The following is a 27316-nucleotide window of genomic DNA, read 5'->3' on the forward strand; positions in this document are numbered from 1 at the left end:
CAGAGCGGGCCAGGCTCCAGCGGCCCAGCAGCAGGCCACGGCACATGCACACCTGGATCGACCCTGCCCACAGGCAGGATGAGACAGGGACGCTGTCTCTTCCCAGGTGAGATCAGGAGCCACTTAGTTAGTGCCCATCAGCAACCAGCAAATGAGTAGGTGTGGCTCACTCAGGGCCGTGTCTCCAGGAGCTAATGGTGCGTTTGACTGAGAGTCCTTAAGGAGAGCAGCTTTCTCCAATTAAGTAACCACAGGCAGTCTGCCTGGTAACCAGAAGGTAAACATAACATGATTTATTAGTTCACAAGGTCCAAGAAATGCTATTTTGATCTGTTAACTGCTTCTAATGAGGACGCAGCATGAGAGACGGAACTGACAGCAGGGTGAGGGTGCTGAGAGGTGGTGTGCAGGGAGCGCTGTGCTCAGAGGAGCTACTGTTTGCATGCCAGCACCGGCCGCGTGCTGCTCCTACAGCCTGCAAATGCAGGCGCCTGAGATGGGGATGGAAATGACCCACAGAGGCGGAGGAGAAACACAGCTCCAGTGGATGTCCTGGGGACAAGGAGGCAGGCTCTCTCTTTGCTCTGAGCAGCACTAATGCTGAACCTAAAACAAAGTCTGTTCCCACTGGCCGTCTTTATGTTCCTGTGACTCGCCCAGTTGTTTCCTACCCCAGGGCCTTTGCACTTGCTGCCCCCCCACCCCCCACCTGAGTGCTCTGCCTTCCAATCCGATGGACTCCCAGGTCTCAGCATCCCTGCCTCTTCCTCAGAAGGGCTGTTCCTGGCAACTCCCTCCACTCACAGTCCCTGCAACAGCTCGGTTTGTCTCCTCTGCACCATGGACACTCAGGAAACATCTTCTTCACTGGTTTATTGTCCCCACCACAGTGGAAGATCCATAAAGAGAAAATCTGTCTGTTTTATTCCCCCAGTTATCCCTATTTTCTGACATAGAAAGTTTCCATAAATGTCTGCTGAAAGAATCAGGGAGCGAGGCTGTCTGTCTTTCTGTAGCAGTTCCAATCCTGCCCAGGAAGGCGGCGGTCCCAACAAAGGTCCCTCTCGGGGGGTTTTGCCGCCTATGGCAGACTCCAAAGGGCAAAGGACCCCGCCTTTTGGGAGATCCCTTGGTTGGAGCTTTGTGATGCATCTGCCAAGTCGAGTGGCGGGGCCGAGACCGGGCCCAAGGCGCCCAGGGCTGTGTTCGGGACACGCCTAAGTCTGCACAGTTGGCTCCTGTCTCCACCCACGAGGCTGGGCTCAGCCACCGTCTTCCCTCCTGCTCCTGCCCAACGCTGCCTATGTGACTACACTGGCATTTTCTAAGACAGAAGCTGGATAATTCTGAACCTCTCCTTCAGTTTCCAACGTGGGCTGTTGAAGTCACTTTCCAGTGAGGACAGAACTCCGGTCACAAGTCAAGAGACCCAAGTCTAGCCTGGCTGTGCCAGTGACTCACCCTGTGACCTCGGATGACAAACCCGTGCCACCCCTGGGCCTGAATCTTTGCAAAGGACATATGGCCTCTGGGCTTCCATCTCAGGCAGTCATCCTTTGTCCTGCCCAGGTTACTGTAGGTGGGGGAGGCCGCCTTTCCTCAGAGAGAGGTCGCTGTGGTGAAAACGGATGCCTGTGAAGCCCCCCAGAGTGCCGTGTTTTGTCATGGCCACCCAAAGAGACCACGACAGTGAGGCTCCTCGGGCCCTGCAGACCACCCTAGGGCCTCTCACCAAGCTCCACCTGCAGGAAAGGGCCACGCGGGAGCAAAGGGCCACACGGCGGGAAGGCTCACCCATCCCGGAGAGGCAGCTCCTAGGGGTGTGGGGCTGGGCAAGACCGCCAGCCTCCACCGACACCCGAGAGCCATGAGACATCCAACAGGCCACTCTGGCACCCTGGGCCTCGGTTTCCTCATCTGTAACTGAGAATGAGAACAGTAGTAATCCACGGAATTAAATACAAAATGGTACAAGAGAACACAGCGCCTGGCACAGGGTAAACTCTCAGCACAGGGCAGCTCCTAGTAAGATGATGATGACGATGGAGGAGGAGTGGAAGATAAATTCATACTGAAAAAAAGCCAGGAGAGGAGCGACCTCTGGCCGTCGACAGAGGAACCTGCATGCGGGGCATCTGAGCTCGTAGCTCTTTGGCAGATAAAGGCCTGCGTTGCCACATGAGGCTTGGGGGAGAGCCCGGGCCTGGGGAAGTGGTGTGCCTTCCCAGGGGGGCATTTTAATGCCAGCGAGCTCCAGAGGTCCACAGTGTGGACATGCGGGAGAGGTATCCTGCGTGCCTGTCTCCCAGCTCATCTCGGCTCTCACAGGTCAGGCGGGGACGGCCATGCCCCGGGATGGCGAGTCAGCTCCAGAAGCCCCAGGCAGGCGAGCTGTTAAAAACGACCCCTCGGACGGCCGTGCTGCACGTGAGGCCCAGCGGAGGAACCGAGGGGACCTGTGGGCTGCAGAGCCCTTCTGACTCCAGCTGTTTGAGGAATGTCTGCAACAGACAGGCTCTGGAAGGGAAGATTGGAAACAGCTGATTTGCTTGAGTGATGGGATTAGGAGTGATTAAAGCAACATTTCTGCTACGGTTCTTACACTGAGGTTTGTGCCATTTTCAAGTAAAAAAGAAGGAGGGCGGCCCCCGGTGCCTCCCCTTTCTCATTCGCTCTCTCTCTCTCTCTCTCTTTCAAAATGGCTCCAGCCCCAATGAGACCCAGTGAAGAGAAATTGTTGCAAATTTATAGCAGCTGAGAGAATAGCAAATTGTTAGCCAATGAAAAAAACATGGCTGGGTGTTGTCATAAAGGTTTTCAGTCCCAATGGGTGTTAAAGAGACAGAGGGGAAACGGAGAGTCTCAAGGAACCTTGGGAATCAGGACACCCTGGACCCTACGGTGGAGGCCACAGGGCCCAGCGACTGTGTCAGCTGGAAGATGCCTCGCCATGCAGGCCCCTCGGAAGAGGAGAAGCTGTAGGGAGCCAAGCGGTCGCTTAGGCACAACAGGCCCCTGTGCCCTGGTCCTTTCTGGGGATGGCCCCTGTGGACAGCCGAGCTGGGGAGCGAGGTGATGACCACCCAGGTGTGAAACCGCAGCTGTGTGATCCCCGCCGGTCCAGGTAGTCCAGGGCTCAGAGAAGGCCCCGGAATGCCACCCTGGTCCCCCCATGCCCAGGCCCAGCCAGGCTGGCCTCGGCTCAGCTGTGATGGAGCTCAGGCCCTCCACTCCTTTGGTCGCTCCAGGCAGAGTCCATACTTGGTGGTCCGTCTCCAGGAGGGGAAACTGAGTCTCTGATGAAACAAGAAACTGGCCAGACAGCCGGAGGGCCGGAGGTCCAAGGCCACATGTCCTTGTCAATGGTGGAGCGTGATCCCAACGCACCCCACCCTCCTGACGCTCTGCCAACATGAAAGGTGTTTGGGGCAGCCAAGTGCCTGGAATGAGGAAGGAAATAAGATGCAGCGTGCTCACACACGAAGGGCGGGTCCCAGGACAGCGTCAAACTGCCCCGAGGCTCCAGATGCTGCTCAGAGCAGAGGCCTGGGGCCTGGTAGCATGGACTTCGGGAGGACGGGCCCACAGACAGCCCCAGACAGCCGACACAGTGCTGTCTTCAAGTAGAGTGAGCCCGAATGAAAACTAGAGATGCAGAAAAGGAAAACAGATTCCCGACTCCCGGCCGGTCAGCCAGCAGGTTTGCACACAGGCTCCAGAGGAGAGATCACTGGTTTTGAACTTCTGTGCCGCTCTGGGCCTTCGGAAACTGCCGACAACAGAGGCAAACCACCCCGTACCCTTTCACCCCAGTGCGGAGTCCAGGCCCGTGGACTGACCTTGCCCATGGCTGCCTGGAGCCGGCTGGGAGACATCCCGCATTCTTGGGCTGATGCCCTCTCTGCTGGTCATTTCTGCGTGTCAGCAGCACGTTGTCACCAAAGCACATCTTACAATAATCAGAGAGGAATTCCAGGCCATCACGAGCCCCTCTTCCCTGGGCCGCGTCCAGGCTCTTCTCTGTGGAGCTTCAGCTCGTCCCAGTCAGTGAGCGAGGCTGCAGCAGCCTGCGGTAGCCACCCAGGTCTTCCTCATCGCCTTCTCTCCCTTTCCCTGACCCCCACCCCCTTCAGGACCCCTTCCTCCTGCAGGGACCATCCCCGTCCTTAGCCTGTCCCTCTCGGCTCCTGCGCTTGGTTCTGCAGAGCAGAGAGCTGCGGAATTCTGGCCACGAGCTCTGAGGCCACGCGTCTGAGGCCATCTTCCCATGTCTGATCAGACAGAAGTGGAACAAAACTGGCAAAAACAGGGATGAGAGCTCAGAGCCCTCTAGCCAGGTCTCTGCTACCTGCCGCTAAGCACACCCCTCCTCTGTACCCCGGCACTTGTACCCGGATACGCCCAAGAATGTGAAGATGCTGCGGCAGGTCAGTGTCAGAGGTAAGGCCAGAACCCAGGCTTCCTGACTGCAGCCACAGGATTCCACCATGTCCCCCCTTCTGCCACCAGGGGAACCCCCTCCTCTAGTGCACCCCCTATACTCCCTGGCTCCACCCCCATTTGTGTTGGTGAGTCCAGTGGTTCCTAGGTTTGGACGGTTTCCCTCTTTCCTTCTGTTCCACACTGGCATCTCTGAGCAATGGATTTCGGGGGACAATCAGGTGACCAGGACCCACCCGCACGGTGCCAGGGCTGGGGTGTGCCGCTGCAGGGGCTGTGGAGCCTCCCCTGGGCGTCGCGCCACTCTGAGGAACCCACTGCCATTCAGTGCCAGCAGCAGTGAGTATTGGGCCCACGAGGGCCCGATTCCTGCAAAGACCCACCTGACTGCTCTGTAAATGTGACCTCAGCTGCACAAGATTCTCAGGTCACAGGAGGGGTCCTGCAGTTTAGGCAGAAGGACACAGTGGAATTCAGCGTCCGGTGAGACAACTCTGGTGTGCACTGTGGGTGCCTGGGCGTGCCCCCTCTCTGGGAGCCGGGCTCCTGTCTATCAAGGGGATCGCAATCTCCCTGCTCTCTTGCCACTTCGGGGTATAGAGCGGGGTGTCAAAGGCCCTCCTTGCAGAGTGTGGCATGTGAATAAGGTCAGTGGCATGTCATGTGGAGCTCTGCCCTGAAGTCGGACAGACCTGGGTTTCAGCATGAACACGGCCTTGTAGGACCCTGGGGGAGTCCCCCATCCCTGTGAGCCTTGTCTGCTGTATGAGACTGGAGGGCCCATAGTGGGGTGGGGGCAGCCATGTAATCTGGGGGTGTGTGTATGTGTGTGTGTGTTCCGTGAAGCACTCTGCAAAGGCCTGGCACCCACCACCAAAGCCACACCCCCTTCACAGAGCACCCAGGTCCCACCAGCACTCCCATGATGCTGAAGAAGCCCCCCACTGGGCCTGGCCACATCGTGGCAAGCAGGCCCACCCAGAGGGTCCAGGCAGCCGCCCTGCCTCAGCCCACCTGGATCCAAGGAACAGGGCCTGTCTGTAAGGCCTGAGGGATGGGCTGGGTCAACTGAACCAACCCTGAGTGGGGGGCCCTCCTGGAGGAAGCGCCACCCCCTCACTTAGCTGCTCAAGTGAACAGGGGCTGCAGCAACTCTGGGCCATGGTGTTCTTCCACCCCAGCCAACTAAGAGAACAGAATGGGTTACATGCAGTTTTCAAACAAATGGTTTTGGGGGGCTGTTGGTCCAGCTGACCTATGTGCCCCAGAGGAAGCCTTTCTGGACAGATGCAGCAAAGCCCTGTGCCCACCAGACAGAGCCTCGGCTTGCCTGCCCTCCAGCTGAGCTGGCGTGCAAGGCAGTGCATAGCAAGTCCTCACGTAACGTGGGCAGTAAGTTCTGCAATGCTGAGTGCAACAACTTAGAGCAGAACCGACTGTGCCACAGGCTCACGGATGTAAACAAGGGTTAGGCTCCTGCAGCGTCTCAGCCGCGTTCTCAGGAGTCTCCTAGAACGAAAGGACCTTATGGGAGGACCTACAGGTCCTCTGTACGTCTCTGCCGTGTGAGAAGGTGGGGGGACCAGGCGAGTGCCCTCCACAGAGGCTCTTTGTCCCCCCTCCCCACCTTCCTGCCGCATTCCTAAGCGAGTCTGGGCATTCCCGAGACTGAAGGTTCTTCGTGGTCTCAGCGCTGCCCCCTCCCTCTTCCTGCGTCAGCAAGAGCACCTTTCCTGTTTGCCCCAGGGGAATGCAGGAGTATCCTCTCCTGTCCCCCCCACTGACTCCCCACCCCTCCCCTTGGGGCTCTGCAGGGGGACGGAGCCAGGATTCCACACCCCCTGCTGCTCCTGCGCACCAGCCCACTGCCCCAGGACACTGCGGGGGCAGCACACACCTGCTGCCCCTGGTGTACGGGGCGGCTCATTCACCTGCCTTCTGGGTTGATTTGACTGATTTTGACCCTGAGAGGGGGACCCTGAGAAAAACCCAGAGGGAAAAATAAGTCTTTGTAAAATGAAAATGTAGGCTCTTTATTTTGTTTAATTTCTATTTTCAATGCTAGCTCTTTAAAAAAATTAAACGTTGTATTTTGAGATAATTATAGACTCGCATGCAGTTGTAGGAAATAATAAGAGAGATCTCATGTGCCCTTGACCCAGTTTCCCTCAATGGTAAACATCTGGTAAAACTGTGGCACATTGTCACCACTAGACACTGTCGTGGGGACAGTGTGCTGATCCTCGCTATGTCCCCAGGTCCGTGTGTACACGTGTGTTTAGTGCAGTGTGGTTTTCTCACACGTGTGGGTTCATGTACACATCAGCACAGTCGAAATGCAGAACAGTCCCCAAGCCACTGGGTGGGCCCCTCTGGTTGCCCTGTCGTAAGCACACCCACCCCCCGCCCCTCACCCTTCACTACTTCTCATCTGTTCTCCATTTTTCACCTTCTGCTGCCTCAAAAGCATTGTACAAGCGGAATCTGCAGCTCATAACCTTCTGGCACTGGCTTTTTTTCACACAGCCACCTCTCTGGAGGGCCAAACAAGTTGTCATGTGCATCGACAGTTTGTTCTCCTTAGGCTCAGTGGTGCCGAGGCTGCGCTGAGGAGGTAGGTAGTGAGCTCCCTGACATGTGTGGCATCCAAGCAGAAGTGGAAAGCTGCTGCTCAGGATGTGCTCTCTCAACGAGAGAGAGAGACATATCCAACAGGACAAAAATGGGTCCTTGGGGACAAAAAGCCTTAGCTGCTATAACGACCTTGGCCTCCGAAGGGCCACTGTACATAGATACACACATGGCATATTGTGGTATCGAAACTGCACGGGAGGAGGCGATGGCGGGGAAACGCCCACACGGACTGGGAAGCACTGCCATCAGGGGAACACAGCGCTAACGGGAGCCGGGGCGACGGCCTCAGAGGCCGTTCTTCCTAGTCCGGAGCTTCCAGCAACCTTGCTCCCCATTTGTAACTCAAAGCCGCAGGCCACGGGCTGCCCCTTGCTCCCCGTGCACGTAGACCGGGTCAGGGGCAGCCTTTCCATCACAACGGCGGGAAAGACTCCCTGTTGGGCAAGAGCCCCCTCTCACATACCCAGGACCTCGAAGAGGAAACAAAGCCAATCTTCCTCCATGAGAGAGGCTTACTTCGCAAATGAGCCAATGTGCTGACCTTGTGCACAGTCGGGGGGCCGTGGGGCACGCCGTGCCCACCCAGCATTCTCAGTGACGGGGCCAGCCCTGCTGCTCTCCCTCAGGAGGGTCCAGTGGGTGTCCTGGAGCTGGGACCAGATAGGACTGAGGGTCACTTTCCCCTGTAGGGAGCACCTGAATACTGAGCAAAGGAGGAATGTTCCACGGAATTCTGGTCAAGGGGGAGAGTTCTTTTTCAAGGTGGAAACACACTACCAGGTATTAAGGGGTCGAGCTGCATCCCCCACAAGCCTTGGAACAGACCTTGGAAACTGTGTTTCTGGGTAACTGGCACAGTTATTAGTGTTAGGAATTAAAGAATAAACGTCAACAGGAATCTACTTGTTCCAAGGAACAGCCAGGAAATACAACCCAAGGGCACTGGGATTGCACCTTGGCAAGGGCACGTGAACCTGACTGGAGCCCCAGGAAGCCACGCCCTGGTCAAGCTGGGCCTTGCGGCTTTGTTATGTGGGGCCTTAATGAGACACAATTTCCTAATTACAGGTTCAGGTGGTTCTGAGAGACAAAAGGCTGTGCTACTCAAGTTGAAATTCTCTTTCAGGAGGCATTAGCACAGGATGGATGGATTAGTAACTTAAGAAATTTGTTTTTTCCTACAAGCGCACTTTTATGCCAACACTCCCATGTCCAGGCCTTTCATTCACTCCCTGGGGCTCTGGAGAGTGTCCTAGAGGTGAGGTCACAGCCTCCCAACACCTCCTGGGTGAAGCCCCCCAGCAGCTGCCTGTGTCTATAGCAACCCATGGTGGCGAGGCAGTGGGTGGGGGGATGATGGTTGAGGCCATGCTTGGCGGGGCTGTGGGTGGTGGAGATGGAGAAGCTGGAAAGGCCACCCAAATCAATGGGAGCCACCCGAGGCCCACCCTCCACCTGAGTGGGCTCGCAGGAAGGACTGTGTCACTCTGGCTGGAGCCGGAGCCACTGGGCCGAACTTCGGGGGCCTGGGCACCACTCCGACCCTCCTTGCCCTGCATAGTGACTCCCGGGACCCTTGCTCACACAGACCGGGGGCGGGGGCGGGGTGGGATGGGGCTCAGAGCAGTGCGGGTCCAGGTGGGAACCCCCAGCCTGTGGGGATGGACTGCGTATACCCTGGATCTGGGGCCGCCTCTGCCCTTTCTTCTGGATGCGGCTCCTCTGCTCAGCCTTCCTGCCTCTGCCCCGTTCAGCCCTCACCCGAGCACACCCGCCCGACTAGAACAGCCTCCTCGGAGCCTCCTCTCTCCTTCTCTCTAATCGGGTCCCTGGGCGCCACCTCCTGCCTTTCGGAACTGGGGGCCAGACTCATCTTCCCTGCAGTGACTCCCTTTGTCTACAGCAGTGGCCCCCAACCTTCTGGCCCCAGGGACCAGTTTCGAGGAAGACAATTTTTCCAAGGACTGGGGTGAGGAGGACAGTTTTGAGATGATTCCAGAGCATAGCATTCCAGCTCCCCTCCTGCTGTGCGGCCTAGTTCCCAAGAGGCCCGGACCTTACCTACCGGTCCACGGCCTGCAGGCCGGGGCCCCCTGGTCTACAGGGTGAAGCTCAGACTCCTCAACGGCCCCACAGAGTCATCTCTGCAACGTTAGCACCCATACAACCCTGGCCTGAGCCCAGAGCACTGAGCAGAGTGTGCCCTGTGTGTCACCTCCGCACAGGTCCGCTTACTGCTCTGTACAGGGCCACAGGCCCCCCTCCTTCCCCTAAGCCAGGCCGAGTCCCCTAACTGGCCCCAAGCGGTGGTTACAAGTGCTCTTCCGCTCAGCAGTGTGGGCCCTGGGGCAACCCTGTGGCCCTTGGTGCTCCTCCTCTTCATCTGTGTAATGGGAGTGACCACAGAGCCTTCCTATCTCCCAGGGTTGGGGTGCAGATGGACTGTTTAATGCAGGTGAAGTGTCAGAAGAGCGCCCCCATATGGTAAGGGCTCAAAGCGGCCATCCCTGGGGCTACTGCCTCTGCCTGGTGTTTTTGCAGCCAGACACCTAAGCCAAAGTGTGCGGGGGGCGGGGGAATGGTGTCCCCACCCTGCCAGGCTTGCCTTCACTGCACACCAGTGGTGGTTAGTGGACTTCTGGTCTGCAGATAAGCGCACACAACTGCAGGAAAGCAGGAGATACGGCTGCCAGTGCAGGAAGTGGCAGGAGGGACACCATCTGCCCTCCTGCTCCTTCCTGCCCCCGGACTCCTTTCCTCGGGCCCAGCACAGGGACTGGGGGCGTCTGTGGAAGGCAGGGCTGCATCTGCTTTGGCCTCTGCAGCGACCCCAGGGGGTGGTGGCGCATTCCTGTGGTTTGTTTCAGACGCAGATCCCGGGCCCCCTGATCCCTTGCTCCCCCTGGCCGACTCACCAGGGGGTCCTGTGAGCCCCTCTGCGAGTGCGTGCGCAGCTCTGCTCTCTGCCATGCCTAACCAGCTCCAGGTGCACAGCCAAGGCCTGGTGCCTTTGGGGAAGGGGCGCCCAGGGGAAATGATTCCAACTTAAGCTTCAACGCCGGAAATCATTGTCAGTGAGCCTCACCCGTACTCTAGCCCTTGCCTCCGCCTTCCCCAAGGCTTCCTCTGGCTCAGTGTGGCTGGGAGGGGACAGGGGAATGAGCAGCAGGTGTCCACGTCTCCCCCCACTCCCAGCGCCTGAGCTGGTTTCCCTCCTTTCCCACCACCAGCCTCTGGGGCTCTGAGCGGGCGCCCTGTGGGCAGAGGCCACAGCAGCTTCCCAGCAGGAAGGCTCCGTGGGCCGAGCAGAGCGCCTCATGTTCTCTCCCCCATCCCCAAAGCGGGAAGGTCATTCCACACAGGGACTTGTTTTAGAATTTACAATCAGACTCCAGAGCTGTGACCCAGATCTTCTTGCAACAGGGCATCAGAGACTCTGCAGCCCCCAGGAGATGGGAGGTCAGGAGCCCAGTGATGGAATTCAGGCTGACACTTGTGAACCAAACTAGAGCAAGTCTCAACCTACCTGAGCATTAGTGTCCTCAGGTGCCAGGTGGAAGTAATGTCCCTTGTCTTGTCTCCCTCAGGGGCCTCCACGTGCACTCGTCCATGCAGCTCATTAAACTGCATTCAGGGCCAGAGCTGAGCTAGGGCTGTCGGGAGAAACCCAGCCTCCGGGAACTCACCGTCCAGCTGCTCTGCCGACCCTGAGGTCGTATTTGTGAAAGTGTGAAATGCCAGACCACTGGCACCCCTAAAACTAGCTGCTGAAAAATGCAAAAGGTATAGCACGTTAGTACTTCTCAGGCTTGATGGGCACGGGGATTTTCCGGGGACCTTGTTACATGGAGTTTCTGGTTCAGAAGGTCCGGGAGGGCCCAAGCGCCTGTGTTTCTAACACACAGGTGCTGCTGGTCTGCGGGCCACATTTTGAATGCCAAGGTTAAAGCCAAAATATACCTTCGGTGATTGGAGCAGCAGGATTCGGTAGGAGAGGATAAGTCTTGGTGGGGTGCCTGGCACTGAGCAAGTCCAGAATCCAGGGCCTCCCTGAAGGGTGGCCACGGAGGGTCGTCTCTGCACCTACAGGCAAAGCGCAACTCGGGGGGCATTTGTGAGACATGAGGACTGGAGGGGGGACAAGCAAGCACACTTCTGGGCTCCTCCTAGGTGTCCAGAGTGCTCTGAGGAAAGGCGGGCACGCCGGCTGGCCAGGTTTGAGCACAGGTCTCTGGCAGCTTCTTCCCGGGTACACTCTACTGCCTACAAGTGTTCAAGGGGGGAAGCCTGTCTCTTGGTGGGTCTCAGCTGAGACTGAACTCAGGGACTAGCTTGGCTTGAGCCAGAAAACACCCTCAGGACACAGCAGCAGTTGGTGGAGCCGCAGGCTGGGGGAGTGCAGGGGGCTGGCCTCACCCCCAGGCCCTGTCTCCTCTCCCCGCTTTGTCCCTCTCTCTGCGCTCCTCAGAGTGTCTACTGAAAGGCTGCAGAAGGGAGTCCTTGGAAGGAGGAGGAGAATAAGGGCTGGGGAACAGATCTGACCCTGAAAGGAAGAGCCCACTCAGACACACGTGCTGTGTAACGAGAATGGGGTTGGGGCACCTGCAGAATTCTGTTCTTCCCTTGACGAACTCTTTGCTCCAAAAACAAAGCCCATAAACTTGTTCAACAGCTGGAATTTTCCCTCTGAAGAGAAGAGAGCACCTCGTCTGGCAGTTGACTTAAGCAGTTATTTGCGGTCTGTAATTTTCACAAAAACAGCAGGGTGTGCCTGGCGGGAGATGTTTTCTACAATCCCATGGAAAGAAAACAATAAGAAAACTTTGGAACAAAGGACGCTCTGATTCCATCAGCAAATCATCGACAATTCAGGGTCAAGGCCAACAAAGATGTGGAAAGTTTTTGAGCAGACTTGGGAGGAGTTGAAAGCGCATTGCTTCCTGGAGGCAGTGATGAGGGACGTAGCCTGCAGGACCCCAGGGCGGGAGGAGATGCCCGAGGCAGGGGACCAGCGGGGCAGAGAGAAAGCTCCAGCCCACAGAGGTGGTGGCCTTGGAAACTGGGATGAGGGGTATAGGGAGGACCATCAGGCCTTGTCACTGAGTAAACTACACAGGAGGGGCGGGGCGCCCAGGAAACAGCAGCAACCTGGAGGCACCAATTCCAAGTGACTATAGAATCTGACCCAGGCCATGAGGAGAGGGAATAAAAGGATGGACAGAGTTTGACATGCTGGGGGAGTTTTGCGGGGTCAGCTAGCAATCTGAAGGTACAATTCCATATTTCCCTTCTAAGCAGGTCTCCCGTGTTGTGAGGCCAGAGTGGGGAGAGGGCCGAGGTGAATGCAGGGGACTGCTGAGAGATGGGAGACGGCCGGGGCTCTGCCTGTTGGGACCCCGAGCCCTGAAGCATCCACCCCGCGCCCCCCAGAGCATGCAGGCAGACCGCACTCCCAAGGGCCCACCAGCAGAGTTAGGTGGTGCCTAGCTGGGGCCAAAGTGATCACAAGGCCGATCCTGGAGAAACCCACAGCACTCCCACAGGCTGGCGACAGAACCCACACAGAACTGAACATCCACAGTACCACGTGAGCCTTAGTTCCCCTTGGAGGGGAGAGGGGGAGGGGACACAGGGCAGCGAAAAGACCTTTGCCCTTTATTCTAAACTAGCTGACCTGCCTGGTGCAGCTTGGGAGAAAGTGAACTGCACTCAAATACATTGATTGTTAACACACAGTTGTCCTTGTAAGAAGCACCTGCCATGTAGAGTTGTGCCCCATGCTTTCCCAGGTGAAGTTCCTATTTAAATCCACTCATTTCCTCTGTGCCCCCATCCCCTTACTGCTGCTGCGTGTCTGAGTCGGTGGTGGCACCGTGGGAGCTCCCTGTGCCTTGGGTTTGTTGCTGCAGACTGTGACCGCCCTCCCCTTGGAGTGGCTCCCGGTTCTCAAAGCGCGTCGTGCTCACGTGATTGTATTAGTCAGGGTTGGCTAAGGCTAGTTGCTGTAACAAAAATATCTCATATTTCAATAGCTTAACACAGAAAAGGTTCAGTTCTCTCTCGTGGAAAGTCCACCATGGATGCTCCGGGTCGACCAGCTGTCCTGCACGGCTCTCCTTCGGCGGGAACCAAGGTACTCAGGTTCCTTGGGCGAATGAGGGAGAGAGGTCTGTACCTCACATGATGGGTTAGCAGGAAAGAACTTAATGTTTCTTTGTGGAGAACCGATCCCTTCGAGGAGGAAGTGAAATGTTTGAAACCTGCCATTATGAACACTGTCTGCCCTGCTCACCTCCAGAGTGAGGCTGGCTCTTCAGTGACCTTCTCAACTCCCAGGTGAAGGGTCACTTCGGAAGAGCCACCTGGGTGGCAGCTTCCTTCCAGGATCAGGCACGACCCAGCCCCTACTAGCTGAACTGCTTTTCTCTTCCAGGCCCTGTCCCCAGCATGTGACAATGTCACGCCTAATTCTTACACAGTCTATAGTGTCTTCAGGGACGCGCCCGCTTTGCAGAGGAGCAAACTGGGCACCAGAGAGGTTGGCGAACTGGTCCCAGGTCACCAGAGAGGTTGGCGAACTGGTCCCAGGGCAGTGCTGGGATTGGATCCCAGTGTGGCTTGAGGACCCACACCGGTTTCAGAAGGTAAGCTTGCCTTTGGCAGCGATCGAAACAAGACGGAACAAACCAGAACACGTGAAGGAGCCAGCGATGGCTGCAGTGGCCTCATGCCCTTTGGTGTGGTCTGTGGCAAGTGGTGAGGATCAGCACATTAAGGCCACCTCTGCCCTTTGGTAATCAATCATTTCCGTTCTGGGTCCCCGGTCACAGTGATCAGAGGCCACAACTCCCACTGCCTGCGTCAGCTGTGAGCACACACGCTAGTAAAACTGTGAGAAAACCCTGGCAGCAGGAGGTGGCAGTTACATCAGGTCTGCCCACTGCCCTGGGCACCCGCCAGCCCAGCGGAGGCCACGGCCCACAAGCGGGATCTCCCAGTGAAGAGTGACTGGTGATGGTGCCCGGGACCCAGCTGGCGCCGGCACAGCCTAGGCAACTGTGCACATCTCTTCCAACTCCAGTTCAATGCCAACATATTATGAGCTTTAACTTGGCTGTGGTGGGAGTGCTTACGCCACAGGAACTGGTACGTGCTTCGGGTCAGGGCTTCCCCTGACCAGAAGCCGAGCGGACAGTGTCCTTGGGAAGGGGTGTTCGGGGGTGGGGGAGGGTGGGGGAGGGTGGGAGCAGACGTACAGTTGAGCAGTGGTGGGGGTGGAATAGTGACACCAGCAGCAGCCAATGTGCCTGGGGCTACGCTGCACTCTTAAGGCATTATCTTCTACAACCCACGGGAACTGTAGGATGTACTTAGCATTATTATCCCCATTTAAAAAGGAGGAAACTAAAGCTCAGAAAGGTTAAATTACAGAGTCAGTAGGCCAAAGTTCAACTCAGGATTTCCCATCGCAATGGCCCTGCCCCTTGGCCACCTCTTAGCATAGAGGTTCCTCGGGGACGTGGCCCAGGGCCCCTGCTTCACTGGCACCGAGGGCCCACTCCAGTGCAGACTGCAGGGCCCATCCCTTCTGTAGCGGGGCCGAGCCTTTGCGGCAGGGCCCAGGACCCGGGATTTGTGTTAACCCCTCTCTCTGGTGATTCGTCTGCTCACTAAAGGTTGCAAAGGGAGCAAAGAACTGGCCGCTGCTGGGGTCTTCCCATAGGTTCCCATAAAATGTAATGGAAAACTCAGCCAGAGAGTCGGTCTCGGATGGGGGTGGGGTTGGAGGGATAGGCCGAGAGTCCCCATCCCTCCAGCTGGGGGAGGGAGTCTAGTCTCTGAAACTGACCCTTCCCTGAAACAGGCAAGTTCTCAGGCTCGGCAGGCTCGGCAGCCTCGTCGGGCAGTGGGGCACCTGCAGGGTTGGCGGCTGGTGTCAAAACCAAACAGGACCCAGGGGTAGAGTCTATACTCCTATGCCCAGTGCCTGCTGTCTGGGAGGCTGGGGGTCCGTGTCCCAGCAGCGTGAAGCCGCTGGGAAAGGAGGTCCCAACCTCTTTCCTCAGGCTCAGCCTCAGGCACCAAGGCCTCCAGTGCCTGTACCCGCCCATCTGTCCCTCAACACAGGTTCACTGTCCTCCTACCATGAAGCCTGCACCATGCCAGGCGCTGGAGTCCAGCAATCAGCAAGAGAGACACGGTCCTTGGGAGCTCACAGGCTAGCCAGGGAGAAACCGACAGTAAACACGTGAATAAATACTTGAGATTATTTCAGGCTGGTAAGGACTGTAAGACAAGAAAACAGAATGATAAGCAAGGGGTGGGTCCGGCAGGACCTTGCAAGCCTGGCAGGAGCCTGGATTTTCCTCTGAGTGGAGGGAGAGAGGAATGTCGCAAACACCCTGGTGCACAGACATTAGGGAGTAAGAGCGGTGGCTGAGAGATCGGGTCAGAAACAACTGCAGTTTGGGGGCAGGAGGTAAGGACAGCCAGGACCAGCGTTGGCAGCAGGTGGGGGGAGAGAGGCCGCCAGGCTTGGGGTGCTGTTGGAGGTGGAGGACTCACAGCCTGGTCGGGTGAGAGGGTGGGGGAAGAGAAGAATCGAGGACAACTTGTGGTTGGGGGCTGGAGCAAGTGACTGAAGAAAGGTGCTGAGTGCTGAGAAGAAAAAACCTGGGTGAGGAACCACAGAGGGACAGTGGGGGCCCGAGGACTGGAGAGGAAGGAAGCCGGGAACGAGCGGCAGGAGGGTGAGAGAACGCTGGAGGACGAGGTCAGCAGGGGCCAAGCCCCAAGGAGCCTCCTCTTTGGGCTGCAGGGCTGGCTGATCAAGTAGTGGCCCTTGGGGCAGGCCCCAGGGACCTGTCACCTCCCCTCTCAGTAGCCCCTGGGCTGGGGCCTCAGGGTCCCACACACAGGGTCATGGCCGACAGGGCGGGAATGAAGGATCTTGGGAGTCTCCCTGGCCAGACTGGTCTGGACCTGCACCAGCCCACTCGCTGAGCGCCCACACCACTCCTCCCACGTCTTCCTCGAGGTCTCTCTGCTTCCCTCGCCCCGGTCTACACACTGTCGTGGACTCTACTACGCATTTTTTCTCCCATGGCCAGGCCAGGCCAGGTCCTGATCATTAAAGTCAAAAGGGCTGCTGGCCTCACCCACAGCTGCCCACACTGTCCCCTCAGCTCTCTGGTGACACCAATGGCCTGCCTGTTGTGTGTGGGGAGATGAGACACACCTGCACATCGATGGCTTGTGGAAGAGGCTGAGACCCTCACACCTACCTTCCTGCGGCGAGCTCCACCTCCTTCAAGCCCAAGGTGTCAGCAGCTGGAGGGGCCACAGCCACCGCAGCCGGCACCTGCTTCCCGTAGAGCGCTAGTCTCTCCACTGGCGACTTCTGTGCTTGTCCCTCTCCCTACAAACCGAAACCTCTCCACACAGAAGAGCAAAGCCCCACTGATGCCCCAAGAAACACTGAATGTTCACTCCAGCTCGGCCCTGTGCTAAATGCGTTTGACGCTCCCGTCACCCTGCTGAGGTGGGTGACACTGCTGCCCCAGCTCACAGATGGAGAACCTGACACCAGGGGAACGGAAGCGTCTTGACCTCGTGCACTGGTGAGCAGCAGAACTGGGATTTGCACGGAGGTCTGCCTGTGCACAGGGATCCTGGTCTTACACTATTGCACCTCCCACCCCCAGCCCAGGGAAGAGAGGTCCAAAGCACCCTTGGACCCCCGGCACCTGGCACAAGTGCCCAGGGGGCCAGGAGCCGCCCCCCTCCTAGCTGCCCAGCTCCAGGCCAGACCCTGTCTGGGATGAGGCCAGCAGAGAGGCCGTGTTTACTCAGGTGCAAGGTAATGGCGAGCCCCGGAGGCGCGGGTGGCGGCCTCTCTCTCACAGAGGAAAGGCTCTCTCTGAAAAGAAAGGGCTAGACCGGTGTCTGGATGGGCCACCTGGAAGAGACAGCTGAGTTCAAAGACAGCAGTGCAGGGGGAGTGTCCCCTGAGAACAAAGGCACGGCCGCAGAAGCCCATCTGTGCTCCAGACAGGCCGGTCCAGTGGCCTCTGCCGCCCTGTATGGCCCGAATGGGGACCAGCGGCGTCAGGAGCTGCTGACCTCCAGCACCCTGGGAAGGCCTGGCCCTACCTTAGGGGAACGAAGGCCCGGTCCTCACACTGCAGGTGAACTGACTTTGGAATAGGGGTCTCAGCGAGGCTGCAGTTTGCAGGAGCCAACACCCAGACACCAACCGTAAGGACCTCCAGCCCACTTTATGTCTAAGCTCTTTCATCTTGTCACCTGCTCTTCCGAGCACTGAGTGGTGTAGTGCATGCTCTAGCTTGGGCTGGGACCTGCGGGTACATGCTGTTTTGTCTTTGTTGCCATCGTCGTCGTATCATTTCCAAGGCTGATAGCTAAGGAATGCCTGACTGTGTACATCACCTCGCTGACTCCTCACAATGATGCCTGAGACAAATGCACACATTCCCACTTTATGGATGAAGAAATCAGGGCTCCTCAGAGTTACAGATCTCGCCCAAGGTCCCCGCCGGGTGGCAAAGCCAGCTGTCTCAGTGACCACTGGCAGCAGCAACGTGGGGACGGTCAGGGAGGCAGCCACTCACCCTGCAGGGGCTGCTTCTTCCTGAGTCATTCTTGAAAATGCAGGCCCAACACTGGATGTGAGGGCTCTGGGTCAGGAGGTAGAGCCAAGGGCCCGAGCAGGAACCTATAGGGAGGGACATGGTTATGTAGGGGCATCCAGGCCTGGCCCAAGAGACACTGGACAATCCCTCCCAGGCCCAGGCCATCTTCCCTTGGCCAGGAGTGCTCCCGGCAGCCCCCCAGCAGCCCCGCCACCTTCGATGCCCGGGCCTCCTATCTCAGAGGCCACCTCAGCAATCTTCCCAGGCCCGATACCCGAACAGCTATCAGAAACTTTGGTGGATTTCCTTCGTCCACCCAGACCTCACACTGCAGTCTGCCTGATTCCAGGGAACTAGCTAGATAATTTGGAGGCTGCCAGAAAACTCAGTGAGGAGAGTAGCTTTGCCGTCAGCCAGTGCTGGGTTTACATCATGGCTCTGCCACCGATTAGCCATTCAGTGCTGGGTAAGTTATTCGACCGCTCTGCCCCTCAGTTTACTTAGCTATACAATGGGCATAATAATAATACCTGAAGAGGTTAATAGAGTGATTAAATGAAATAAGGAACATAAAGCTCTTCACATTCTAGCTGGCATGTAGGAAATACTAAATAAACAAATAAAACTGGCCGGCTTTTGCCAGCTTGGTCCTTACTGTGTCCCTAAAGTAACAGGCTAAGTAGCACTGGCCCGGGTGTCACAAGTCCTCCTCAGTCTGTGAGTTTAGCTAAATGACCCCACACCTGGGAGCCTGTTTTCCCCCCTTAAAATGGGGGTGAAATATCCTGCGTGATATCTGACAAGAGGATCTACGTTGCGGATGCGGGGGGGATCAGGAAAGCCTGAAGTCCGGGGAAGAGGAGTCAGATTTGCCCCGTCCTCTGCAGAGCTAACCCAGAACCTACTTGCCCCGGCCAAGGGTAGGCCTGGGATTGGGGAATCTGATGTCCCTGAGAAACTGCGTTGGTTAAAAAGCAGCCTCGTTTTTCACCTAATCCGCCACCAGCACACATTCAGAGAGTGCACGCCACGCCACTGCAAGGAGGCGCCGCTGAGGTCTACGGCGCAGGCGGACCCCTCCCCGGCCTCCTCCACCCGGAGCAGTGCGCAAACCCATCGCTGAAACCCCAGCCTTCCTCCTGACTTCAAAATGGGTGTGACAGCCAGGACATAACTGAACAGTAAACGCTGACACAGACATTTGTCACAGCTCAGGAAGGACATCTCTGCAAGAGTTTGAGGCTGCAGCAAATACCAAACATTGAGTGTGGCTTTGGGTACCAATCACCGGGAGGATGCTCGTGGGTGCTGGTGATTCTGCAGCCATCTCCCTCCAGAGCCAGGGTGGCAGGGGCAGGCACACAGAGCAAGGATGCTCACTGGGCAGGACGGTGGGGATCAAGGAGGCACCCAGAGAGGAGGGCAGACGTTCATCAACAGCTCTGTTCTGGGTGCCCTCTCAGGGCAGCAGACACTGTGCTGGGTACTGGGGACACAGGGGTGACTTCGAACGCTTCATCCTGAAGGAGCCCATGGTCTGGAAGAGACAGTCACTGGGCAGCAGCCACAGTGTGGTGTCAGTGTCTCGAAGGAGGACGCTCAGGGTGCTTGGGGAAGGCAAAGCAGGGGGACGCATTAGGCCAGAGAGTCAGGGATGGCTTCCTGGAGGAAGGAGCATTTCTGCTGAGAAGCCAGCCAGGCAGGGATGGGAAGTGGGGAAGACTGTGGGCAACAGGATGTCAGGTGCATCACCTGACCTTGCTGTGAGATGCCCGCCCTGTGGTGGTGTCCAGAGCGGAAACAGCAACCTGTGGCCTAAGCAAGCACATGGCTCTCCTGTCCCTGGCTCCCATACCTGCATCCACAGAGGACAATCTGCAGCTTCCCACCCTTTGTCTGTGAACAAAGGGGAGGCCTGGCCCCTGCCTCGTGCTGTTATCTCTGAGACATTCTTGGCTTCCAGAGGCCTGCAGAAGCCACCCTGTGAAGTGACTGAAGTTTCCAGGTTCGCCTTCAGGGAAATTCCTCTGCAGAAGCTGAGGTGTAGTTCCCACAGGGCCTCCAGGCTCCAGGCTTCTTGTCCTCCTCACTTCAGACGGAAACAACACAGGCCTGTGCATCTGCCTCCACTATTTTGCCCACGGGTCCCTGTCCCACATTAAATATTGCTGTCTTATTCACTGCTTGCTGTGAATGGCATTTTCATAGCCATCTCAATACTAATTAAATTTCTTGAGGTCTTTCCCCCCTCAGTGCTGATGAGTGGCAAGGCGTTTGTCAAAAGTGATTAAAAGGCTTGGGCAGGTTCAATCAAGACAAAGGTGTTTTTCTGAGGCGGGCCTGCCCCTGGCTCAGTGCACAGCCCTGTGTTAGCCGGGAAGGAGGCCTGTTGAGCATTTACTTTTAATGGCACATCTCAGGGAGTGCCCCCTGGAGCGCCTTGGAGCCCCAACTTTGCACCACGCTAAAAGGCGTTTTGTGGGAAAGGGGTCTCAAGGCCAAGTTTGTTTGAAAAACTCTTAATTAAAAAATATGGAACAGGTTCCCTGGCTTTGGGACTTGTCGGCCTTTTGCAGGCAGATGGGCACAGAAAATCTTCAGGAGGAGAAAAGAGCATGGCTCAGGAGAAAAGATGCTGTACCGGTTTCCTAGGGCTGCATAACCAAGCACCACAGACTTGGGTGCCTAAAACAACAGAATTCTGTTCTCTTACTGGAGACCAGAAGTCCAAAGCCAAGGCAGTGGCTGGGCCAGGCTCCTGCTAATGAATGGCTCTAGGGGAAGAGCCTTTTTTTGCCCCCTCCTGGTGTTTGCTGGTTGCCACCAATCCTTAGCTTTCCTTGATTTATGGACATGTCGCTCCAATCTCTGCCTTCATCCTGACATTCTCCCTGCGGGTCTCTGTGCACACATGGCCTTCTTGTAAGAACCCTAGTCATGGGACTTAGGGCCCACCATGATCTGCTGTGACCTCACCCTAACTTGGTCACATCAGCAGGCCCTGTGTCCAAATGAGGTCACATTCACAGATACAAGGGGTTAGGGTTAGGGTTTGGGCCCATCTTTTTTTGGGGGGGGCACTATTTAACCACCACGAGTGGTTAGAGAGAAAAAAATCAGAAAACAGGAAGCAGTGCACAGGGCAGCTCAGTGCAGAGACTTTATAGCCAGACCCAGAATCACATTCGAACCTAAAAGCCTTAGTAAATGTGGTATCTCCAGGCCCACCTTCCCCATCTGCATGCCCAAATCCTAACACCCGTCTGGAGGGACACTTGTGAGGGCCACAGGGACAGATGCAACGGTGACACAGGCAAGGGCTTTGAGCAGGAGCATGACATGATCAGCTTAGTTTTTCAGGAGAAAACCACCACCCTGGCTCTTGGGTGGAGGGCCAGTTGGCAGAGCCAGACTTCTGCCTTGGCCTTGCTGGGCCCCCTCTTGGGTGCATCCGAGGAAAGCACCCACACCACACATCTCCCATGATAGAAATGCGTGTGCGGAATGCCCAGATCCAAACCACGTGACGCTCTGCTCAGGGAACACAGAGTCAAGATCTGGCTGTCTGGCTGTCTGACCGTCTGTCCTGCTTTCTGTCAGCTCAGGCCCTCACCATGGGATGTAGGCCAGGGTACCAAAAGTTTTGGGGCCCATTCCCTCCTCTAAACATGACAGTGATTGTTCCTTGCTGTGTCTTTTACAGGATGACGTGGGGATTGAATGACAAAAGGCACAGCAAAGAGCTTTCTGTGGTGATGGTGATGTCCTTCCAGATACGACTCCCAGCAGGTCACCCAGCACCCTCCTCGGCCACTCTGGCTCACTCTGGTCCAAGGTGGGTAGAACAGGGTGGAGGCAGGCCCCTAAGATGTGCTGAATACACCTCAGCATGTGGCCCCAAAGGAAGCCATTCTCAGCCATGCCACTGAGGCCTGTGATTGCCAATGCCCAGAGAGAGTACAGGGAAAGCAGGGCGGCACACAGCCTGGCCACAGACCAGGGCAGGCAACAGGCCATCGGTCACTGGGACATCCTGATAGGGGACACCGATGGCCTGCCCACACTCTCTGAGGCAGGTGGGTATACATCTGCCCACCACTCTTGGGGTTGGTAGCTGAGAAAAAGCTTGGAATGAGAGAACTGGGTCTCCAGGTGACACTGTGCACACCCCGGGTAAGGATGCTCAGCGCTTATCTGCAGGCAGCACAGGGCCCCCTACCCCCCCCCGAGATGCCTATTAATTCCAAGGCAGGAAAACCAGCTCCTAGGGCCCAGGCCCCCTGTGATTTATGGAGGCCATGGCGCCTCAACCTGCACTGAGCCTTGTCTTCAGAAGCTGGAAGCAGGGGCAGATCTGCCTACCTCTCTCCTCTCCCTGCCCGCCGGGCCTCAGAGTACGTTTACAAGCAGCATCCACCAAGTTGCTGCTGGCAGGAGGCTCCCTCACAGCCACTGAGGTGGGGGGCCCACGCAGAGGCCCAGGTGTGCACCTGAGGCCCTGGGGGCTTCGGGACTCTCACAGAGCGCTGGCCTGTGCTGCAACCTGCTGCTGGAACTGGCACTTGCGAAGATAAAAGGGAAGCATTTGCAGCCCCAGGTGTTGCTTTGGAGGCAACAGAAAACAAAATCTACGCCTGGGCCAGGAGACCGTCAGAGAGGAGCACCGGGGCAGCAAGCACGGGGCAACCAGGGGCCTGCCTGCGCGGACCTCTCCAGACTGTGGGCTCTGAGGGTCACCCCTCTGCTCACTGCTTCCCTCACAGCACAGTGCCTGGCACTTAGCACGGCTCCCTCCATATTTGACAATGCCTGGAATTCACAGTTTCAGTCCAATACTGTTTTCTAAGTGCCTGCAAGGCCCTGTGATAAATGCTGATGGGGACCCAGAGATAACGAACTAGTATGAACCAGAGAGGCCAGGCGTGGCTGTGCAGACCCTCCAGTCAAAGGTGTGGTCCCGATGGGTCCTCCCCTCTCGGTGGCTGTGAGCATTGCTGGGTCCACTGATGGGCGACCTGTCATGATTTTGAGCAGAGTATATGCTCAGTCAGCGCCAGCTCTTGGTTATTTTTTAATTGAGACACGAACTATATGAAATTTTATATAAAATAGAAAGCACAGGTTTTAAGTGTTCCATTTGATGAGTTTGGGCAACTGTATACACCCGTGTGACGGTCACCTAAGACAAGGTGTAGAGAGTGCACACTTCCAATCACACCCAGAAAGTTCTCTCCTGCCCCGTTCTGGGCAGCCTCTGCCTCCCACTGCCAGAGGCGATCATTCCCCAACTGCCGTGATCACAGGCAGACTCTGCCGGCTCTAGGACATCACTCAAACGGAGTCATGCAGAGCTCCCCCTGGCCCTGTTCTTCCACGTCTGGCTTTGTGAGTGTGTGGGCCCAGTGTAATGTGCTGTCTTTGAGGTTTATCCATGTTGTTGTGGGCATTTGTAGTTTGCTATTTCTTATTGGTGCATAGTATTCTATCATATTAATATATTACTTAAAAAAAACCCTATTCTCCTGTTGATGAACATTTGGTTTCCAGTTTGAGGTTTTAAAAATAAGTCTACTATAAACATTCTTGCACAAATCTCTGTATGAATGTATGTTTTCATTTCTTACCTGGCAGACAGAACCTGTGAGGTGCGTTCTTACCACTCTGGGGACACACCAGGGATGGTCAGTTCTCAGGTCTGGGGAGAAGGTTACTGGGGTGTCTGTCTCTCTCGGAGACCCCTGTCACAACCACAGTGCCCCGCTGGCCCTGGTGGTACTCCCGTTCTATATCGTGTCCACCTTCCCATCGCGTCAGTTATTTACGAGGGTAAATAACAAGAAGTGGGATGACTGGGCCACAGGATGCATATATATCTGTAAGGAAATGCTATGCTCCTTCCCAAAGTGGTTGCAGTATTTTGTATTCCCACCGGTAACATACGAGAGGTTCACCTGCTCCCCAGACTCACTAGCACCTGGTGTTACTGTTAGAGGAAATCGGCAGCCATTTTAAAACATGGCACAGCACCCAGGGAAGGACTTAGCTTTTTGCTCCTGTAAGCTGCTTGTCGCTTTCACACCAGAAACGATGCTCAGCTCCTCACCCTATAAAGGCAAGTGCTCCCCTGCTGCTCGGGGCCCAGAGTTTGGAGACCGCTTCCTGGGGTCCGCATGTGTAAGTAAAGATCCACTGCGCTTCGTCCAGTGCTTGGCCCGAGTTCTTCCCATAACATTACCAGTCCTTTTTAGTTCAGCCATTCTGTTGGTAGGAACTAATATCCCACTGGGAGGTTTATTTAAATTTCTCTGATGAGTAATGATACTGAGCATATTTTCATGTGATTATTGGCCTTTCATCTCTTATTTTGTGAGATCTCTATTCCCATTTTAAAATTGACTTGACTTTTTTTTTTTAATCTGTAGGAGTTCTTTATGTATTCTGGATATAATTCCTTTAGCAGATCTACATATTTCAAATATTTCCCAAACCATGGCTTACCCATTCATTTTCTTTCTTTCTTTCTATGACTTGCAAAGATTTACTTTTAAGAGAGGAGGGCATTTCTGTGCAGCTGGAAGGTGCCCCCTAAAGTCTCAGTGCAATTTTAAGCTTTGGCACTTGAAGTATAAATGCTACAGACTTAAAACACATTTGAAAGCTTACACGTCTCTTAAACTTAGTTTTGTAAATTTTAAATATTAAGTTTTTAGTTTAATTTTTTGTTTCAGCCCCCTTTTGAAGGTGGCAAAGATTAAATTTTAAATTTTTTTGTTTTAGCCAATCCTTGTCATTATACAATTTACAAAACTGAGTAAGTTTTTGAGAAACAGAAATGTAAATTTTCACATGGTGTTTTGACTGTGGCCTTTATTCTTCCTTGGGCGGGGGGAAGCTCTGGGGGGCCAGGCACCCTAATGGTACCTGGGGAAGACTTATTTCATTATCTGCCTGTTATCACTGGACCACTATATTGGTTGGAATTATAAAAATATCTTTTGACACATTTATTTAACAATGAAACATTATCAGGAAATGTTGTGGACAGCTCTGCCTGGTTTCAGGAATTGTAACTCTCCCCACCCCACCCCACACCCCGTGGCTACGAATGAGCCAGTGACCTCCGGAATGGGAACCACAGGAGACAAAGCTTGTCTCTGGTAGCAAAGGCTGCCTCAGCTTCCTCTCCCTGCCCCGAAAGCTTGGTCTATGTTGTTGACGGGGAAGTCCCCTCAGAGGAGGGGCAACCTAAGCCAGACCTGATCACTTGGGAGGCCGTCACGGAAGGACTTGGGGGGCTGCAACAAAGAGCAAGCAATAGACCAGTCCCCCACCCCCCTGCTGGCTATGTGACATAGCCCGAGTCCCCATGTCCCCTGGGAGAAGCACTTCCTGGCTCTAATTCCCTTAAGCCTGCATACCTGATGGGGAGGGGTGCAGCTCCTTGCCTTGCCAGAGCGGATCTGGGGCGGGGGTGGGGGGAGGGAATCTGCCATCACAAAGACTTCCTCAAAAACCTGCGAAATCTCCTCTGCTAAGAGTGCTTTCATTCATATGATGAGGGTTCGAGAGGAAATGAGTATGTCTCCAGAAGTTTCTGCAACCCCCTTTCCTGACAGACACTGACTCAGACTAAGCCCTCAGATTTCTTTGAAATGTTATCTACTGTTTGATCCTTGCTGCCCTGTATTCCTGTGTATTACAACCCAATAAAAGCCCCTGGAGGAAGGAGCTCGAGGCCTTTTTCCCCTGAGAAACTGGCCACTGCTCCCGGCCCTTCCCCTTTGAGGGATCGGCCACCTCTCCTCCCCAAGCAGATCATGTCTTGTTTACTTTCATCTGTGGCAGACGGGGCAGGGGGGGGGGCTTGTGGGAAAAGTCCCCCCACAAGGAAATAAGCAGCATCCTTACAGTTTTTTAAAAAAAATTCCATTATTGTTCTTACGATATGCAGCGTGGATCCCATACAAGTAGATAACCAATAACTGAAACCCTCTCTAATCTCAAACATGCTAACATGCTAAGAAGCAGCGCCTGCACAGAATTTGAGTGGCCCGTGTTATTCGGTGGCTCTTCGGTTTGAACTCATTGCCAATAATGACAAGCAGCTTCCCTGACGGCACGGCTGCAGGGGTTGCGAGGAGCCCCGCGGTTTAAGGGCGAGACTGCACCAATTGTGAGGGAATGTGCAGCAATATGGGGCTTCTTCTTCCCTTGGGGGAGGGGTCTCTGTTGGGCTTTTTTTTTTTTGGAGGGGGCGGTTCAGAAAAATAGGAAAGACATAGAAGTTATAGAGTTGCTGTCTTTCAAGTCTCAAAATTTACACTGCAAGGAAAAAACCTCACATAGTTCACAGTTACCTCCTGCCTTGCCAGCACACGTCTGTGTGTGGGCTGGGAGTTTTGGAGCGGCGTCTGTAACTCTGTCCAGTGAGGGACAGCGGGTGTGTTGCGCTGGCCGGGCCCCTTCTTTCCCGAGGGCACAGCCCTTGCTGTCCACGAGTCTCTTCGACGTGGCGTCTGTCCCTGACTTCGCTGGCTCCCGAGCAGGTGAGGCGGCATTTTTGCAGTCCCTGTAGATGGGGGGCTCACAGCGTCACAGCCCCTCAGTCTCCCCTGAGAGAGGACGGCTTCAGAACGCTGAAGCCGGTGAAATGACCAGCACCAAGAGCCCATCTCCTGGCAGCCCCACTCAGGCCTCTGTCCTCACAGGCTGGAAGTGGCTCTAGGTTCTGAGCTCTTTCCACACTAAGAGGCCCAAATACAATCCTGAGCAGCTGTCATCTGCTAAGGAACGAGGGTCAAAGTAGTATTTGACATAAACGCTCCAAAGTGCTTTCCCTCTCACGCACGTTCTCCACTGACCTGTCCTTGGGGACGTTGCACCCCTCCACCCTCCATGCAGCCTGGGCGTCCCAGACCTCGGAGGCAAGAAGAACAGCTCCCAGACCAATCCCTCTCCAGTTAGTGGGACAAATGTCGACCCTGACCTACGTTAAAAACCCTTCTAAGCAAACCAAATTCCTATCACGCATTCAGCTGTTTTCTGTGCAGCACTGGAAAGAGAACAAGCAGATCTGAAAATGAATTTGTGTTTGGGATCACCCTCAGAGCTGCTGCTCGTGTGAGTGGACGTGACCACTCCCCAAAAGCATCCAAGGCCCTGTCTGCCCCTCTGTTCTCTACACGGACCCACTGCAGAAGTCACACACACTGTGGACATATCTCGGAGGTCACACATCTCAGAGGTCACACACACGGCACTTCGGTTCTAAGGTGACGCTGGCTGCCTGTGCTGTCATCTAGAATGTTGCTGAGCATGGGCCACATTTTTGGGTGAGGAGCCCTGGAGAGCTGTGGTTTAGCTGTTCATCTCCTCTGGCACGTTTGTTTGAGATTTGTCGGGACAACAGTGCTGGTCCTCAGTGGTCAGAAGGGCTCGATTGCAAAGATCTGTGTCGCTTACGTGTTGGTAGGTGGTGGCCCTCCTGGTTCCAAAATCCAATTCTGTGGGGTCTAGGGCAGTGGGCAAAGGTGCTTCTGCCACCATGTCCCCAGCCGCTGCTGCAGGGATCTCAGACTCAGTCCGGCTCT

At 55.6% G+C, this 27316-nt stretch overlaps 1 pseudogene; it reads right to left on the minus strand.

The window, feature by feature from the left end:
- Positions 1-2879: 2879 nt before the first annotated feature.
- Positions 2880-27272, minus strand: LOC118996232 (cyclin-Y-like protein 1; annotated as a pseudogene).
- Positions 27273-27316: the final 44 nt, after the last annotated feature.

Source organism: Sturnira hondurensis, unplaced genomic scaffold (assembly GCF_014824575.4).
Source record: "Sturnira hondurensis isolate 20B ecotype Veracruz unplaced genomic scaffold, ASM1482457v3 Scaffold0011178, whole genome shotgun sequence".
Taxonomy (NCBI): domain Eukaryota; kingdom Metazoa; phylum Chordata; class Mammalia; order Chiroptera; family Phyllostomidae; genus Sturnira; species Sturnira hondurensis.